The following is a 19,451-nucleotide window of genomic DNA, read 5'->3' as shown; positions in this document are numbered from 1 at the left end:
AATCTGGTAAATATTACTCAGTGGACTGAATGTTTGTGCAAAGTTTCAATCTTCTATGTGAAAAAATAGACCCGCCAGAAAAAATGTTCTGACCATGCCCCATTTTTACCCTATACAGAACTATATTTGGATAAAAATTCACTGAGACGGCCCTAATTACCCTAGAATAATAATTCGACCGTCATTCTCTTCAGAATGGAACTGCCTTTCAGACGGTATGACTCACGTGTCTCCACCATGTATGTGAGGCGGGAAAATCCTGAAAAACGCGATTTTTTGGGTCTAAAAATCCCTTTTTTCAAATTTTTCCTCTCTGGACCCCCCATGTTTTAATGCAGAGATCTGAAAAAAATCTGATAAATACTACTAGGTGGGCTATTCTCTTTAGAATGGATCTGCCTTTCAGACGGTATGACTCACGTGTCTCCATCATGTATGTGAGGGGGGAAAATGACGAAAAACTGGATTTTTGGGGTAAAAATATCCCTTTTTTTAACCTTTTGCCCCTCTGGTTCCCCCCCTGTTTTAACACTGACATATGAAAAAAATCTTGTAAATACTACTGGGTGGACTGAATGTTTGTGCAAAATTTCAATCTTCTACTTTCAAAAATAAGTCCGCCAAAAAATAATGAACATAAGCTTAAAAAGGGAAAAAATTCATTTTAAGATTATGACGTCATCACCTCCTATGTCTGGACGCAGGACGGTCTGAAACTATACGTAATGTCTTCTACAATGTCTCTGGACTTGAAAAAAAACGGACGAAAAAGCTCAAATAGGAGAGTTATAACGCAAAATCCCAGAAAACACCCGTATGGTACAAAATGTACCATAGGATCCCCAAAGGGATATAGGTGTATTTTAGGGGACTTCCGGGCTTAATCCCCCACCGAAATTTTATGTTTGTTCTAATAAAATATTGTAAAGTGTATGAAATATCTTGTAGAATGTTCACATTTCCAAGAATGACGTTAGCAATGCCCCCCAAAATATACATATGAATAATTTTCATTTTGAACGTGTGGTATTAGGTATTCAACTGTGTTCATATTTTCATTATGAACCTCGATCAGTATGAATTTCGATCCATTATTCGATTCTTCAAATTGGCAACCAGTAACGTCCATTATTCGATCCTTCAAATTAGCAACACTCCTAATTTTCACCGCATGTTCAAAGATTCCAACTAGCACTTTGCAATTGTTGTCATGGCTCATGTTTTCTAAATTTATTACATTTTTTAAGAGTTGTAATTTGTTAGTTCATGAATAGTGTTGGAATAAGCATCCAGCAATATTTCTGAATTTTAAAGACTTGCCATGTAATTATTTATTTCCAATACCTGTCCTTCAAAAACTCGTTTACTGACATGAATCATAGCACAACGAAAGAACTCCAACTTTGCATTCAGGTAATGCCGAAGACGTAGCTTGTATAGTAAATGAGACGAAAAATCAAATGAAAATTCACTTCAAAAAGGAAAACGAAATATGATTGTTGTGTAAATCAAGGTTATTTTGTTTTGTTTTATATTTATTTCTTTATTGTATATTTATTTATTTATTTACTTTCTATGGAATTTTTTAGCTACTCAGACAAAAAAGGTCATTTGTTTTTTAGCGATTATTGTCGATGATTCATGTTTGTAAGATTTATAATCAGTATTGATCGGGAACTCAATTAAGTTACACGTCTTTATAAACAAGTTACCTGTTTTCATATTATGGTCATGATGGTACAAACAATGTTTTGGGAACAGTCATATTATGCCTCTTTATGTTCTATCATTGCTACTGTTCCTTTAAAGTTGTATTTATTAAAAATATTTTATTGTTTGTCGTTTGCGCAACCTGTATGCTACATTTCCTGATAATTTTGTGTTCATATAACACCAATTTGTTATAATTTCATTTGTATTTCTTTACGTCACATAGGCCCATAGTTTCTTCATGTATTCTCGTTTAAAATAAATAGTTACATTACAAGTCTTCAAAATTCAGAAATATTGCTGGATGCTTATCCCAACACTATTCACAAACTGACAAATCGCAACTCTTAAAAAATATAATACATTTAGAAAACATGAGCCATGGCAACAATTGCAAAGTGCCAGTTGGAATCTTAAAACATGCGGTGAAAATTAAATGTTTCCAATTTGAAGGATCGAATAATGAACGTTTGATGCACATTAGAAGCAGTCCTAAATTCATACTAATTAACAGTAACAGAAATAAGCATACCATTGGCTTTTTGGGAAAATTTGCTATTAAAATGAGGTGTCACATGCTATGGTTTCCATTTTTCAAACTTCACTTTAAATCAAAATGGTGGATTTCAAGGTGGCTGCCTTCAAGGTTACCTTCACGTTGTCCCTTCCCTCGAGGCATAATATGTATTACAGAAGCTTTTATCCACTTATTATCATTAATACGCGGGTTAGAAGCGGAGGTAAGGGACTTTCGCACGTAGTAAGTAAACAATCAAATGCCTGTAACTTTTCCCCAAATGGGTGCATCTCAAAACTAGCTTCACCATTGTCTTCCTGATTAAATTCTAGTCCGAAACTATGTATCATATTACCCTTTTCCCATTTAAAAAACTTGGTCTTAATACAAAATGGCGGATTTCAAGATGGCTGCCGTCAAGGTCATACCTACCATACAACTTCCCCTTAGGCCTTATATGTGTGTACATGGTTGTTCTTTCATTAACGTTCCGTTTACAAAGGTTAGTAAGGGACTTCTGCAGTAATCTCTAACAACCCTATCACAACTTTTAAAAATTTTAAAAGAATGTAAAACATGCACCATGGCCAAAATTTCTGTCATCACAAATAATACATATATGTCCTCTATCAGCTAGAAAAATTTCATTGAAATCGGAGCCGGACAATTGGGTGATGTCCCTTGTCAGCATAACTTTAGATGCAAATGCTATGTGATATGTTAAATTAAATAAAATTCTGTTTAAAAAAAATAATAAATGCAGAACATTTTATCCGATTAGTCACCTTATTTAATTAGTAAGTCCATTCTCCTGTCTTTGATTGGAGCAAATCTGTCTAATACATGCTGGTTGAACTCTGGTATTCTTATTGTCAGGTCTTTTTCGATGGAAAGCATAACCAATGGTGATAACCTTTCTTGGGACATTCAATTCCTTGAAAGTGTCAATTCTTTCTCATGTGGAAAAAAACTTTTCGTCTTTTGCTGACACTATAGGTACAATTAATATTGATTTCAGAAGCTTTGCAGATTCACTAAATATTTTTTCTAGATTATTGCAAACGATTCATTCTAGCAAACTCAGGCCCTGACAGTGATCCGAATTCTTCTTTAGCGTTGACTGAAGAGAGTTCGTAACAGAGATTAGTGTTATAAAAAAATGTACACCTTGTCTCAAAAAGGTTGAGCGCATTCTTTATTGGTGTTTTGAGGCAAAAATTATCTAAGTCCAGCTTCGGGTATCTTCGGCAAATAGTAAACCAGATTCGAACTTCCAAGCCAGCCTTTGCAATTGGGAAAAAGTTTGCAGATGTGTTTTTCTTTTTTAAATATATTAAGACTTGTTATCAAGTGTTGAAAAAAAGCAACATTGATTGAAATACTTAATGACACAATATTTCGAAACCTTGTATTAATGTCAGCACATGCTTTTTTGTCATTTAGCTCTCCATACGTAATGGAACATTTAGATATGTAAGCGAATCTTTCCATATGTAAAAGAATGCTCAAAGTTAAGACATAGAACATAATTATCGCCTGAGTACTAAAATAATAGTCAAAGTAGAACAAAAACAGCGTTTGTAGTGGGTATGAATGTCATAATTTTCTTGAGAATCGTTATATATCGCTAGAAGCATATTAGCAGAAGCCCTTGTGTTAGCTCACTGGTAAGCTGCCGAATTTCAAATCATAAGGTTGTGAGTTCGATTGCCATCTGAGTCAATGCTCTCTTAAAAATTATATTTTCCGCAATGCATGAAAAATTATATAAAATAATGACATTAAATTCATCAGTTGTATATATATAACATAAACATTGCAGAACATAGCAATTATTATGTTTAAAACGTAACATCTGAAATAGGTAGGTGTTCACAGTAGGTCGGTATTATATATATAGGAGAATGTTAAATGCAAGTTAAGAAACTCGTTCAATAGCAATAAATAAATCATGTAGTGTATTTATTTGCAGCTATTTGTCATATAGAGGGTAATTCCCAACATTCATAATACATCATGTCATTTATGTTCTTGAAAAATTATTCGATGCATAAACCGAGGGTTTAAACAGAGAATCCAAAGTCGCAAGAAATTCATGAACCCCAAAGGTCACGTGAGCAGACTGGAATTGTCCTTATGAAGCATGCCACAGCAGAAAGTCTTTACATAGATTTTCAATTCAATTCCTGATATATGCTTTTGCAATGTGGAAGTGGTGATGCCTTGAGTCGCTCTCTCTCGCTCGCTCGCTCACTCTATTTATACAGAATATAAAAGTGGATGTATGTGTGTGTTTCAACATAATTCTGATATATCTAGCGCAATTTTAACTATATTTCTTACAGTCTGGAAAAGAGTACTGTCGGGATACATATCAAAAATGCTAGAAACGCGTCGATATTTGTATCGAATCCATAGCTTCGTGGTCGCTTAGGTGAGTAGTTCTACTTTCAATTCAAGTCCAATTAAGCTCCCATTAGCATCCAGGGTGGTTACGTAGAGACATAAAAATATCGAAATCAACCGATATTAGAATCGAATCGTAAGTTTTCAGCGCCGCTAACAGTGCCACATTTCCCATTAGTCCACATTAGTCCACATTTCACATTAGTCCCATTGCCTAGAGGGCAACATATTTGCAAAGTGCAAAGTTTAAAAGTGGAATAATATTTTAATTTATTTCCGTATGAAAAAGTTAAAAATCAAGAGCAAATATACTATTTCATGAACAATCCTCTTTTACTATTCTAATATGTTTAATAATAGCGTAAGACATCTAAAAATAATTCAGAACATGTTTCACATATTGTGTTATTTTTTGTTACGTAGTTCTAGCTGTAGCATGTAGTGAGTGGTATTTAACTGTAATAAATTCACTAATTAAGCATATTCGAATTAAGTTTTTTTTAAGTTAGGGATGAAGGGGCGGAGAAATATGTAGTTATTGGTGGTGCCGAGAGCAAAAGTGCGTAGGGGCGCCGAGCTTTTAAATGCAACACTGATCACTAAGTTAATTGGTAGAAATTTTAATGTCATTTAAGACCAAATTTAGTCCTAACGTTGGCAGTATCCGTTTGCTCTCCTAGGAGAAATGAAAGGGGATAACATCAAAATTATAAAAAAAAGACTGACATTAGTGTCGAATCCATAATTTTCGGGGTGGATTAGATAAAGAGTGGCTCTGCAGGTATTTAATTATATAGAAAATTATTTTTTTTCTTTTTTTTACATTGGTCTACTTTTCCTTGATTTGAGACTCAAATTTCATCCTATTTTCGTTTTACTTTCAAGACGTTCATTTCCCTTCGTTTTCCATTTGTTTGTCTACTTACCTGAGGTGAGTAGATCTAACCAAGTGAAAAAAGAACTTGAGGCACTTTTGGATATTGATATTTTTAATTGTAATAATAGCAATAGGACTTACACTACTACTTGGCTTTCGAGACCTGTGAGTTTTTAGAGGGGCTAACTACTGGAAAAAATACATTTTTGAATCACTGTAATATATAAATTATTATATAAAAAATTGAATATAACTGTGTGTGCCTGATCATCACGGTCAAATTGCAAAATCAAATGAAATTACTTTTCGTATATAGTTAGGCCTTAATCCAAACTGGGATGTCATATTGCTCTCATTATAATGCATAATAAATTAAGGAGGTAGTGAGGATCTGAATTCTTCCGGGGGGGGGGGAAATGAGTATCTCGCAAGCCGTTAAACTTACGGAGCTGAAATTCAGTGTATTAACTCTTTATTGAAAATAAACAGAATGTGTCCTAGCATTATTTAAAATTCTCCTATATGGGGGAGGGACACTTTTTATATATGGAAAATTGGTATGAGTTGGTTTGTAGAAGTGATCGAAAACGATCGATGTTATTTAAGAAAAAAATCAGAAAGAAAAAATACAGTGCTTGGCTTCATATATCCATTATTTTCTACTATAATAATTGCTGAAGCCTATATTTATTATATGGAGCGCTTACAGCACAGGACAATCAAACCATAAAGTTGTGAGAAAAATAGACATAAAATTTGTACTGTAAGCTTAATTACACTGAAATTTTAAGTTTGGATTGTACGCATAATTATATGGAAGATTTTATACTTTTATTTAATTTACGTTGATCTACTTACCTTGATTTGCAACTTTGAAATTTCATCCTTTTTTCACTGAAAAGTATCGATAATTCAACAAGGAAATAATTATATTATGATAATTTAATTGAAATTCATCGTAATTTGGAAGAGGGAGGGAAATTCCCATTCACCTCTGAACACTTTCCAGGAACCTCGTTCCCTTTCGCTTTCTAGATGGGGTAGGGAACTTGGTAACGGCATCAAACCTTCATGTGTAATTACAAAAATTAAATTTATAAACAAATAAGAAATCATCAGTTTATCAGGCTTTAGTTGATAATTTATTCACAAGATTCCCAGCTTGGTAGATGAAATTTCTGTTCTCCATGAGTCGACATTGTCAACTGACATGGTCGATATGGAAAAGATGTTGTATGGTGATAGAGAGATGATACTTCTTGCTGAGTATTTCAAAATTGACCAAGAAAAATCGTTATCAGACTTAAGTCTAACAAGCAGATTGTCGATGAGGAGTTGCAGAAATCCGGTAGAAGTATTATCAATTTCCACGAGAGAGTGTGAACGGAGATTACCCCTTATGAATTTACAGATGACTGATATTAGAAATAGATCAAGTGCTCAAACATTGTCTAACTTGTTGTTCATCAATATTAATGGCCCACTGCTAGACAAGCTCAAAGTAGACGAGCTAGTTATTTCCTGGCTGAAGGATGGACACCATTCCGCTGCGGATGATTTACCACGAAAAAGTTACCAACAGGAAATAAACCCGATTTCAGATTTGTTTTAAGGTGGAAAATTATGAGTTGTGGAAAATGTATACTTGTATTACTAATGGCTTATTTGTGTTATTCAACTTTGTACCTAATTTTTAGTAAGTCTATTCTTTGCTTTAGGTAAACTACTTTGAAAAAATATATTCATAATAATTCAATTATGCATATTTGTAATTTAAATTTAATGTGGTGTTTTAGTGATAACACAAATTACATTTATGAGCATACTTTATGGAGATACTCTCACAAAGGGTAGCCGAGCACTTTTATACACTACGAAAAACTCATATTTCAAGTCTTTTGTGAGAAAAATACTGTGAACTGAGAAATCATAACCTTTTTCATATTGTACAGGGTATTTTCCTGTGAATAGAAGTTTCTTTTGGAATGCGTTCAGAAATTAACAGTTGCAAGAATAGGCACACACTAACTTTTACCCATCTCGAATTTTTTCAATTTCCTCACTGACAAACACTTTACCATTTTATATCGTAAAGGTCAGATCTACCGTTATTGTAACAGAGTGGTGCTTAGAGCGATTGTCTGTAGAAATTTAAACTCCGATTAGTGACGATTTCACAGTTTTGTTTTATTGCAAGTGCAAACTATTTAGTCAGTAGAGAAGAGGCCGTGGATCGTGTTCAGAGTTGATGACGATGGATTTTGGTGAGTCACAGTAGCTCAGTGGATGAGAGTGGTTCACGGTGGGTGGTGGTTCACGGTGGGTCAGAGTGGGTCACAGTGGGTAGTGGGTCAGAGTGGGTCAGGGTGGGTAGTGTGTCATGGTGGGTCGCAGTGAGTCATGGTAAGTGGTGGGTCAGAGTGGGTCACGGTGGGTCGCAGTGAGTCATGGTGGGTGGTGTGTCATGGTGGGTCGTGGATCAGAGTGGGTCACGGTGGGTGGTGGGTCAGGGGCCATGGGTCACGGTGAATGGTGGATCAGTGGTCGTGGGTCAAGATTTCATTGACCCACACCAACTCTGGATAAAATACTATAGTCCAGAGAACTCAAGTTTAAATTATAAATAAAGACCGAAAGTAGTTCCGTAACTTATCTCTATTATATTCGGTTATTCTCGTTTTACAGGTATTTCCAGTAACCTTGAACGACACGGATACGAACACAGATACAACGAGGATATTTAATATTTTAAAGGCTCTCCCACCGGGAATTGAAACTGAGACCCCGCCTACTAAACTGATTTGTGGGGTGCCTGGTGCGTTCCCAAGGCAAGTAAGCTTCAGACGGATAGCATTATGTTCGTGGGTTTTCTCGGGACACTCTCACTTTCTCATTCCACCAATTCGTCCATCATGATTCACTTGCTTCAGTCATAGTCTTCCTCAACTTAACAGGCATAATCGTTGGACATTAAACGTAAAGATTTCATTTTCAAGTTGTTAACCCAGACCAATCCGAATCGAAAAATAGTTGTATTTTCTATTGCTCATTAACGTTTTTTCACATACAATGTGTAAACAAAAACTTGAGGAATCGTAATTCCATTCAAAAGGGAAACAGCAGGCTCATAATACCTTAATCTAAAACATAAACATTACATTTCGTTTGGAACTTTTCCAAAATATATACGGATGTTCTGAAAAGTGGTAATATAGTGTATATTTTCAAACAAAACAACAAAATTACGGTTCGTTTTCTGAAGTAAACGGACACATTTTGCTTTAAGTTTAAACCGAACCCAAATCATTCTGTTTTTTTAAATAGCATTGCTTTGGTCTTTTTTTTTGTGCTAATACTGTGTATGGTGCAGATATTTTTTTAAAGAGTGAAAACTATGTGACAGGGCCGGGGATATACCCTGGTACATTTTAGACGCCCTTACAATGCACTTCCAACTGCACAAATCAGTCACGCTGCACAGGTAAAAAAGGAAAGACTTATCGTCAAAATCGAATATTTGATCACAAACGGAAGGAAACTGCACCCTGTCTGCAACTGTGCTCAAATCTAACTAGTATGAAGGTTATTCTAACAGTCGACCTCGCGATAAATCTGTAAAAATGTTATTCGGATTCATTTTTCGAGTATTCCTTTGCACCCCCAACCAGCAGCGTGGAATCTCCAAAGTATGTTTGCACATTTATAAGGCTCATATAACGAAGACGATGATTGGTGTTCTGCTCAAAGGCAGGTCTTTTACCCAAAGGTCCCTGGAACAGTCCATTAAATTCGTTTTAAATTATTTTTCTTCCTTTTCTACATTTTTGCCCTTTAAGGGGGTTCCACCCCTTCCCCTTCTTTGATTTAGCCCCCCTCCCGTCCCCACAGATAGCCTGGAATCTCCAAAGTATGTGTGTACATTTATAAGGTTGTTCTAACAGAAGATAGTGCGTTAAATTTGTGTTTAATAAAAAAAATATTGTTTTTCATACATTTTTGTCCTTTCAGACCAGGGTTTCACCCCACTGTCCGATTTACTTCCCCAACGAGACTGACCTGTACTTTGAACAATAAACAATCTGTAAAAAATTCATTCGAATCAGTTTATGCATTCGGCTGAACACACAGACAAACAACACAATGGCCGGCACTAATTAAGAGAATATAAAGAATACACAGCTGCATCACATGAAGCTGGTTCTGATGGTAATGAACGAGGTGGCGAAGGTAAATTTAGTGATGAAATCCTGCAATTCGTACGACACTGCCCTCTTACATAAAATTCATCCTCACTATCATCACCATCATCACTAATTAATCTACTCGGACGCTTTTTCTTCCTCTGAGGTCGCCCTGTAATTTTGTTATCAGTTTCTAGATTCGATTCATCCTGGACTTGTACCAGCTTTCTTCTTGCTTGAGTATTTCATCTGAAAAATAAATCTGAGTCACTTCATGTAAAACACCCAAAACGGTATGAAGACGGTAATGAATTTCAGAGATGTGAAAAACGTTTGAAATACTTTCAAGTGTTTTTCCTATCAGAACAAATTTAATACTACAGTGTTCATATTCTTAGAGCTGGGGGGTCTAAATTCAGGTGTCGATCGCTGCCGAATTTGGATATGCGACACCTTGAAATTGTTTTGTTGAATGTTTGAAATCCGTCAGTAGTCCGCACACCCTCTGTGAAGCACTGGCTTTCGGTTATATTTGCTGCTTTTCCCATATGTGGTGTCCATGACGAGTACATTAACAGTTGTCATGGGCGCAAGCTTTGAAAAACTCTCATTTGCGCTCAAGTTTACATATGACCTGCGAGCACTACAGTGAGCTTAAAGCTTACACATGGCCGAAATGTGGCATTGGTCAAATCGCTTCATTTTTACATATGTTGTAGACAATGACGAGTGCATTAAAAGTCACTGGCGCAAGCTCTGAAAACTCATATGTGCGCGCTACATTGCGCTCGAGTTTACATGTGTCTGAAGTGTAAATCACTTCATTTTCACATATGTTGTAGCGATCGACACCTGGAACCTCTGAAAACCCATATACGCGCGCTACAGAGCGCTCATGTTTATGTAAACTTCAGTTGAAATAAGATTGTTTTCACATATGTTGTAGAGCTTGTCGAGTTTAACAATCATTTAACAAGAAAGCCAACCTGGCCGGCGAAGGCCAATAAAAAACAAAGCGATTTGACCTAAACCATATTTCGGCCATATGTAAAGTTGACGAGCTGTATCACGCGCATATGAATTTTCCAGAGCTTGCACCCATGACAACTTTTGATGTAGTCGTCATGGGCTACAACGTATGTGAAAATCAGACAATTTAAGCGGAAGCCACTGCTCCATAAGGGGTGTGCACTTTTGTGGAAGCACCAGGAAACCCAAAACACATTAGTTGTATACGAGACTAGTGCAGCCATCTAACACTGCGGCTGTTCCTTCACACACATCTTGCTTTCTTTGCTTTGTACTTTTCCTTTCTATCGACTTTCTAGTGTCCCGTTTTAAAACACGTCCACAAGTTTCTGCAGCCGTAGACTCTTTTTTAAAATTGTCAATGTTCTTCCACAATCATCGTATATCGAGGAAGGTTCACCGAAGGATGGTATCACTCAAACAAGTCAATACGGTGAGTGATACCATCCTTAGGCGAACCCCCCCCCCCACACACACACATACACAGTGATTGTGAATTTAAGGCTTTGTTCATGAGGAAGAACATTGACACTTTTCAAACAGAGTTTACGGCTACAGAAAGTCGTGGACGTTTTCAAATGGGACACCAGAAACTTCGATAGAAAGGAAAAGTAAAAAAAGCAAAGAAGTCAACAATTCATATATATAACTTAACGTAAAGAAGAAACACATACTAACGTAAGTTTCTAAGACATACAAGGAGACAACTCGACGAGACTTGTAATATCTACATTTTGTTCCTGACTAAACAAATTTGAATTCAAAACGATTAATTGAAACCGGTATAATTCCCTATTACATTCGACTGGAAACTAATTAAAATCGAAAAGTAGCCTATTTAATGTAACTTATAGGAATATGCTTTTACTCTAAGTATTAGCTGAGTCAATATACATTCACTTTTCGATCCAGAAAGAGATTTTAACCCCATAACACTTTAAAGAATTGTATCCGTTACGATTTTTTTCTACTTTGTGGAAATCGCTTCACTTATATCTTGAATATCTATAGTAATCACAGAGTATTGAAAGAGTTTTATTGTTAAATGTATAGAAGGCATTCCATACGAATTCACCAGAGGCATGTTGCTTCATAGACACAGATTTGGCTGATATTTATATTACTGAAAGCTAGTGTTATATAGGTAACAGACATGCAATATGAAATTATTCTAACAGATACTGCAGAAAATACAGGGTGTTCAAAAAAAGTGATGAATCTTCCCAAATTGGTCGTTTCTGAAACACACCCAAGAAAAGGAAAAGAAGCAGATCTCAAAAACTGTTTGGACAGTTATAATGATTTGGGTTTTATTTGAAAGCGAATGATCTGTGTAAGCCAATCCCAAAAATCCGAGAAAAATCTTCAGCATTATACAAAATATAGTACCCTGAAATACATCCGAAGAGAGAACTTTTTTAATGGTGAATCCCAGGTGGTAGAACAAAATAATTTAGTACATCACATTATAAAGACATATACAATAACATATGAAGGAATTAAAAAGGTATTATTTCTGAGAATGAAATTATTATAATTTTACTATACCCTTACGCGGTTGCAGTCTGAAGCACAAGATTTGTCCATATTTCAGCAAAGACCATTTTTTTCTCGTCTCTCTGGAACTAATATATCGAGTATACCATTATAATCTTATATGTGGGTGGCTTGCGGCATCAACTTGACTTTTTGATGGCATTTACATACACAGACAGAGTGCAATCCACGGCTAGAACTACCATTACAAATTACAAAAAAAAACATACTTTTCAACCTCGCGATCTTCAAATTTCATGAAATTTGGATATAATAAGTACTTTATGAGAGAAGAGTATTTTCAAAATAACAGCTCTCAGTAACGTACAATTTTCATGTTGCAGAGTTGCCAACCTTGGCATGTTAAGTAAATTTTAACATGCAAGGTCGAAGAAAACCTTGCATAACTTTGGTTATAGGTACGGCACAAACAACGTGTAGGGCTTATTTTAAAGCCAAAACATTACTTTCATTAAAAAATAAACATAATGATATTAAACAGGATTTTGTTATCCGTGCCATGTAACATAATATTTGACCTTGAATATTTCAAAAGGTACTTTTTAACTTTATAACACATACCTGGGGTCCGGACGGACCCCAGGCTTCGTTTTTGCCCCATATTTTCACGGTTTGATATACATTTTTCTTGACGGCTCATGATATCTTGTTTTCGGATGTTGTGAATTTACTCATAATATTTAACCCGTGGTTTGCTTCCGCATTTAGAAATATTAAGAACAGTTATTAGAGAATTACCTTTTTAATTTTTTTATCTGTTATGTTTTGTGTATGTTATTGTGTATGTCTAGATAATGTGATGTACTAAATTATTTTGTTCTACCACCCGGGATTCACCATTAGAAAAGGTCTCACTTCGGATGTAATTTGGGGCAATATTTTTAGTATATTGCTGAATATTTTTCTCGGATTTTTTGGATTTAACATGCAAAAACTCCATTTTTAGTTTACACGGATCATTCGCTTTCAAATATGCCGTCTCCTTTAGCCTATCCGGCATAAACGTGGGACGTAAAACTGCAAGTTTTTCGCTTTCAAATAAAACCAAAATCATTATATAATTGTCCAAATATAGTTTTTGAGATGTGCTTTTTTTCCTGTTCTTGAGTGTGTTTTAGAAACGACCAGTTAGGGGAGATTCATTACTTTTTGAACACCCTGTGTTTTCTGCAGTATCTGTTAGAACAATTTCATATTGCATTTCTGTTACCTATATAACACTAGCTTTCAGTAAAATAAATATCAGCCAAATCTGTGACTATGAAGCAACATGCCTCTGGAAAATTCGTATGAAATGCCTCCTATACATTTATCAATAAAACTCTTTCAGTGATAAAGAAAATAGCAAACACGCACGAACAGAACCCGGTAATGGGCTATTACGTTTCATTTTCTACAAATTTGAATATCCACTGAACATTAAACTTCGGACACAAAAGAAGGGCACAGGGCCGACTCGACACAAGATCAGCTACGAAGATTATCGCGTTAATATTATCTCATTAAACAAACTAACATTTTTTTTAATAACATCTACATTTTGTTATTCCATATCGGTGACAAAGATAATGAGAACAAACCTGTGTGATAAAAAAACCTCTTTATGGTGTGTAGAGGCCAATCTTTCGTAGGCGTACTATTCTCCGCTAAGAGATTATTATATTTAAACATTAACGTGCTAGGTGGCCAATACGTCTCTCTTTTCCTGGGAGTCAGCAAAGACTTATGTACGATCCCGACGCCTCCGCCACTGTCTTCTTTAAACTCAACAACATGAGACGACAATTTCATTTTCCCCTGAAACAATCAAATACGTTAATGATTGTCATTATCATTCCAGTCAATCTGAAATCACTATCGATCAATTTATGATCAGTTCGAAGGGAGAGAGTTCAAACCGTGATCTAGCTTCAGAATCTAACCGAACTGAAAAAATACGTCTATCCAAGTGTTGGGCAAACTAGTGCTATTAAACCTATCATAATATGGCACGAGCCGCATCGCAAGGTGTTACAACTTCAATTGCTCAAACGAACTGATCTAATAATGACATATTTAAACAATCACTTCAAGGTTGTGATAACTAGACCTAGGATTTGCACCAAAAATTAGAAATGTATGCACTGAAAAGTACAAAAATACGTCTTTACATACTCATATATATATACATACAGGGTGGGCCATTTTAATCAATCCATGGAAATATCTGAAAAATGATAAAACAGGAAAAATTTTGAAGTACACGTTATATATTGCTCAGGGGAAAACCAATTCTGCCAAATGTACCCCTCCCCGCCCCCCGTAAATGGGGGTAACGGGGGGTAACTTTGAAATGTCAAATGGGAACATGGGTCGAATACCTCGTTCGAAAGGTCTTGGAAAACTAAGTAACGCTGTACCAAAAGATGTTTCATGTTGTACACCAGTTTCAAAATGGCCGCCATGATATGGTTCGGAAACTCCAGTACCTGTAGTATGAAAACCATGGAAGGTAAATGAATGGAACAAAATTTAATTCGTAAATTCATAGGCATATCGAATGGTGTGATCCCTGTGGCCTCCCTAAAGGGGTCTTGGGGGATAACTTCAAAATTTCAAATAGTAACATGAGTCGAGTGGTACCTCGTTCGATAAATCTTGCAAAATCAAACATATTGCAGGAGAAAACGATTGAGGTGAAATGGCAGTGTTCTCAAAAGGCCTCCGAAACATAGTATCCGTGTCTGAGAAAAGGTTTAGTACCTGTAGTATGAAAGCGACTGGAGATAAATAAACAGAAGAAAAACTGGAGTAGCTAACTGACGTAAGGCACATCGAGAGGTGTTGTCTGGGTGACTCCAAGGGCCAACTGAAAGGTATCCGGGGCCAACTTGAAAATTTCAAATAGCAACTTGAGGCGAGTAACACCACGTTACATAGACAAATTAATATCAAACAGCTTCTGTAAGAAAATTTTCGACATGAGACACCGTTTTCAAAATGATCGCCAAGACATGGTGACTGTGTCTAAGAAAACGTCTAGTGCCCATAGTATGAATACGGTTAGACATAAATGAAAATAACGAAAATTAAATAGGAAAACCACGGAGGCGTTCCAAGGCTCGAGAATAATACAACAGAGATAAAAATATTAGAGTAAAATTGCCATAATGTACAGAGAGAAATCCAAGTCCTGCAAAATAATCTCTCCCTGCGCTCTGTATGTGAGTGGGGTGGAAAGTAACAGTGAAAGTTCAAATGAGAACTCTACTTTAATTCGCAAATTAAGGCTAGCTTACAAATAGGCATGTTGTGGTTGAAATATTTGTTTGTAAGGATGAAATATTTGTTTGAAATATTTGTTTGGTTATTCAGAAAGCATTTCTAGGATATATGTACACACCGTTTCGTCCCTCAAGCTCACAATATGACATGAGTGCTAATAGTTAATCAAAATGTAACTGTGGCCATCCGCATTAACTCAGTGCACCAATTCTCTATCCATGAAGTCTGCCTTCCAAACAGCATTGGGTAAGTCAAGCGTACGCCCTAACCGTTGTCCGGTCAGACATTGAAATTTTGAAGTTAGCCCCCAAGATCCCTTTAGGGAGGCCACTGGGATCACAGGGATCACACCATTCGATATGCCTATGATATTTACGTATTTCAATTTTGTTCCATTCATTTACCTTCCATGGTTTTCATACTACGGGTACTGGAGTTTCCGAACCATATCATGGCGGCCATTTTGAAACTGGTGCACACTATGAAACATCTTTTGGTACAGCGTTACTTAGTTTTCTAAGGCCTTTCGAACGAGGTATTACTCGACCCATGTTTCCATTTGACATTTCAAAGTTACCCCCTGTTGCCCCCATTTACGGGAGGAGGGAGGTGTACATTTGGCAGAATTTGTTTTCCCCCTTAGCAATATAACGTGTACTTCAAAAATTTCTTCTATGTTTTATCATTTTTCAGATATTTCCGTGGATTGATTAAAATGGCCCACCCTATATATATATATATATATATATATATATATATATATATATATATTGCTTTGTTTTTTTTAATATTTTTATTTCAAATTCCAAACTTCGATATTTAATGAAAAACAGACGATAATTAAAATACCAGTGTAAATAATAATAAACGTTCCCAGTTATTTGATTTGTCGACCGCGAATTACCCGACTTTTCCAAATCATTATTTACACAATTCCTGGACTTAAAAAAAAAGCATAGGTCTATTTTTCCGAGTAGAAGTTGATTATGCAAGTACAGTTTTATCTGTACATGTGTACTCGGCGTTAAAATGCCGTTACATCTAATTTAAAGTGGTAATATGAAACCTGTGGCTCGTCGCAAGTCGAATCAAAAGAAAAACCTGCTGTAGCAAAATAACGCTCTAAAAACGGTTTGAGAAATAGAAATCCGTACTTCAAATTGCGCGACTTTCTCAGATCAGTGGGAACGCTGATTGAACTTTTTATGGAGGACGAAACAGGGACGGGGATATTTTCCTGCTTACCTGAACTTTATTTACACATTTAAACGAGATAGAGGCTATAATAGGGTCTAAATGTGTGAGTCCATTAGTGTTATGGGTGGTTAGGAAGAAATATAATGAAAAATCATACCACCTGATTATATCTAATTTAACAAACACGAGATATGCCTTAATGCCATTTTACACTAGATACATTGCCACATTAACTATAAAAAGGGTCCGACCAGCGCTATTTGTCAGGTACCATCTCACTATTTGCCTGCTAGGACTGAGAGAAGCTCTGAAAAACCAGGTTAGGATCGTCGGCCGTAGGAATCGAACTCATGATCTCCCGAATAGGAATTCAACAGAGCTAACTAGCATGGTCTTTAATTCTGTTTTCATGAACTTAAGGTATACGCAAAAACGCAATTTTTTCTAACATATATATATTTCCCAGCAACCCTACAGTACTTTTCTTATTACTCATTAAGCTTACAGTCGTGGAGCAAATTGTGAGTTTCAGGTTACTAGTATTCTATAGGAGATATATTCAATTTTGAAGACACTGAATTCCGTTTTTAATGTTTTATTTTTCGGGAAGAAGTGATATTTTCTTAGAATGCCCGAAACCTCTTCAAACTTAAGAAATTTTCTAGCCCGAGACATTTTGTTTGACACAAATGTCAACCATATGAAATCTGTATATGCTATTTCAGTACATGTAAAAATAAATTTTTAAAAGACTCTAAAACATATTAAAATTCACCTTTTTAACTTTTTAACCGTAACATGTATGTGCTAAGATGATTCTATACAACAATTTTTAAAATTTTCCAACATCTAACTTCTGGACACTTGCACAATTTATAAAAGTCTCGAAAAAACCTGATGAGGACGTGGTGTTCTGCCCGAAGGCGGTCCTTTGAGCCGAAGGTCCTTGGACAATGTGAACCCATGGAAGTTTGCCATTGCCTTCCGTGGTATGATGACGTCCTAAAGACGGGATTACAGCTTAAGTGGGGTCTGAAACACTTCTACCGCCGTCGGGAATCGAACCCAGGACTCTTGATTACAAAGTGACAAGCGATACACTCATCCACGGGGTACATTATTAAAATGAGCTTAACCTATGATAAGAGAAAATAACTTTAGTACGGTTACTTTGTTGGGTACCTCAACTTTTCTGAATACATATAGTTGAAGTGTAATAACTTGGACAGATAAACCCAATGGGCGTGTTTTCTTGGGTGCGGAAACAAATTTAAAACAAATTGGGCATTCTGTAGGTCGTTGCGAGGGGAGGGGGTTGTGGTTAGAGTAGGGTGGCCAGACGTACTGATTTTCACAGGACAGTACCATTTCTCAAATACCTGTTGTTTTCTCTTGCAAAGACTTGTAGAAAAGCGAGAATTGTCCTTTTTTTAAATCTTCTGATTTATCTTATTTGCAATACTTTAATGTCATTCTTCATTCTTAACATACGATAATTTAAGTTACTTATACTAGTGGGAGGAGGATATTGAAGTATTGGCTTGATGGCTTCCAGATCCTTCTTGATCCTTTTCGGTGTTATAACATACCCTAAGAAACGCGTAACCATTCGACAAAAACTTGATTTCCTTAAATTGAGGTTGAGATTGCCTTCACGAAAAGCTTGGAATAATATCCTGAGGTGTTTTATATGTTCATCGAAGCTGTCATCTGCAATTTGAAGGTCGTCTATATACCTGACAAATGATGAACCAAGTTGTTAGATCGGTAGCACGTGTTGCAATACCAAAGCCAAAGATTCATTAATATAACCGTAGGGCACGACGGTAAATTCTCAATTTTCACCTTCGAAATTGAAAGCGGTAAACTGTCTGGACTCGGGATGTAATGGTATCCCATGGTACCTTTGGACGAGATCAATTTGTGTTTGGTACGGCTTATACTGAATCTTAGCAAATATATCTTCAATAGGCTCCGCTTTAATAGGTTTCAACGATACGTGCTTCTTCACCTCACGGAGGTCTAAGCACATTCTTATATTGTCCGTTCCCTTCTTTGGGACGACAAAGATCGGATTACAATGTATAGACCCACTGGGCTGAATTAACCCTGCTGCGAAAAGTTTCTGTATCTCTTGTCTAATCTGTGGGCGATACTTCAAAGGGATGGGATATTGCCGGCGTACAATTGCACCATACGTTTTTACCTCCATTTTATACTGATAATCTCTGCAACGTCCTGAATGATCCTTAAATATATCACGATATTCGCTAAGTAAATTAAATAATCTTTCCTTTTGGTCCTCATCTAAGGCGTCTGCATTCCGAACCACTTCTTTCAGCTCTTCTTCATTGGGCATGTCATACAATAGCTGGCATGACTTGTCCTTCTTCTGATTATGACACAGATAGACTTCTTCAGCGTTCTCTTCATCTGGTAATATAGGTATCATCTCGCATATACTATCATTTGTCAATGACTTCAACATTAGTCTTATCTCGGAAATGTATAATTGCTCCTAATAACAAGTCCTGGCTCATCTTTTTCACAACAAACACTCGTATATTCATTTCAATATCTTCGATGTTTGCCAAGATTTCAATTTGACCAAGAACTTTTCTACCTTTACCTGAGTAATATACTAAAGTGATATCCGATGCAAGAAATAACCGAGGATGAGACACATCATAACTCACCTTTTGCTACGCTTCTT

Source organism: Thermobia domestica, chromosome 14 (genome assembly GCF_964235325.1).
Source record: "Thermobia domestica chromosome 14, izTheDome1.hap1.1, whole genome shotgun sequence".
NCBI classification, from domain to species: Eukaryota; Metazoa; Arthropoda; class Insecta; order Zygentoma; family Lepismatidae; genus Thermobia; species Thermobia domestica.
Note: the sequence above shows the minus strand (reverse complement) of the source record.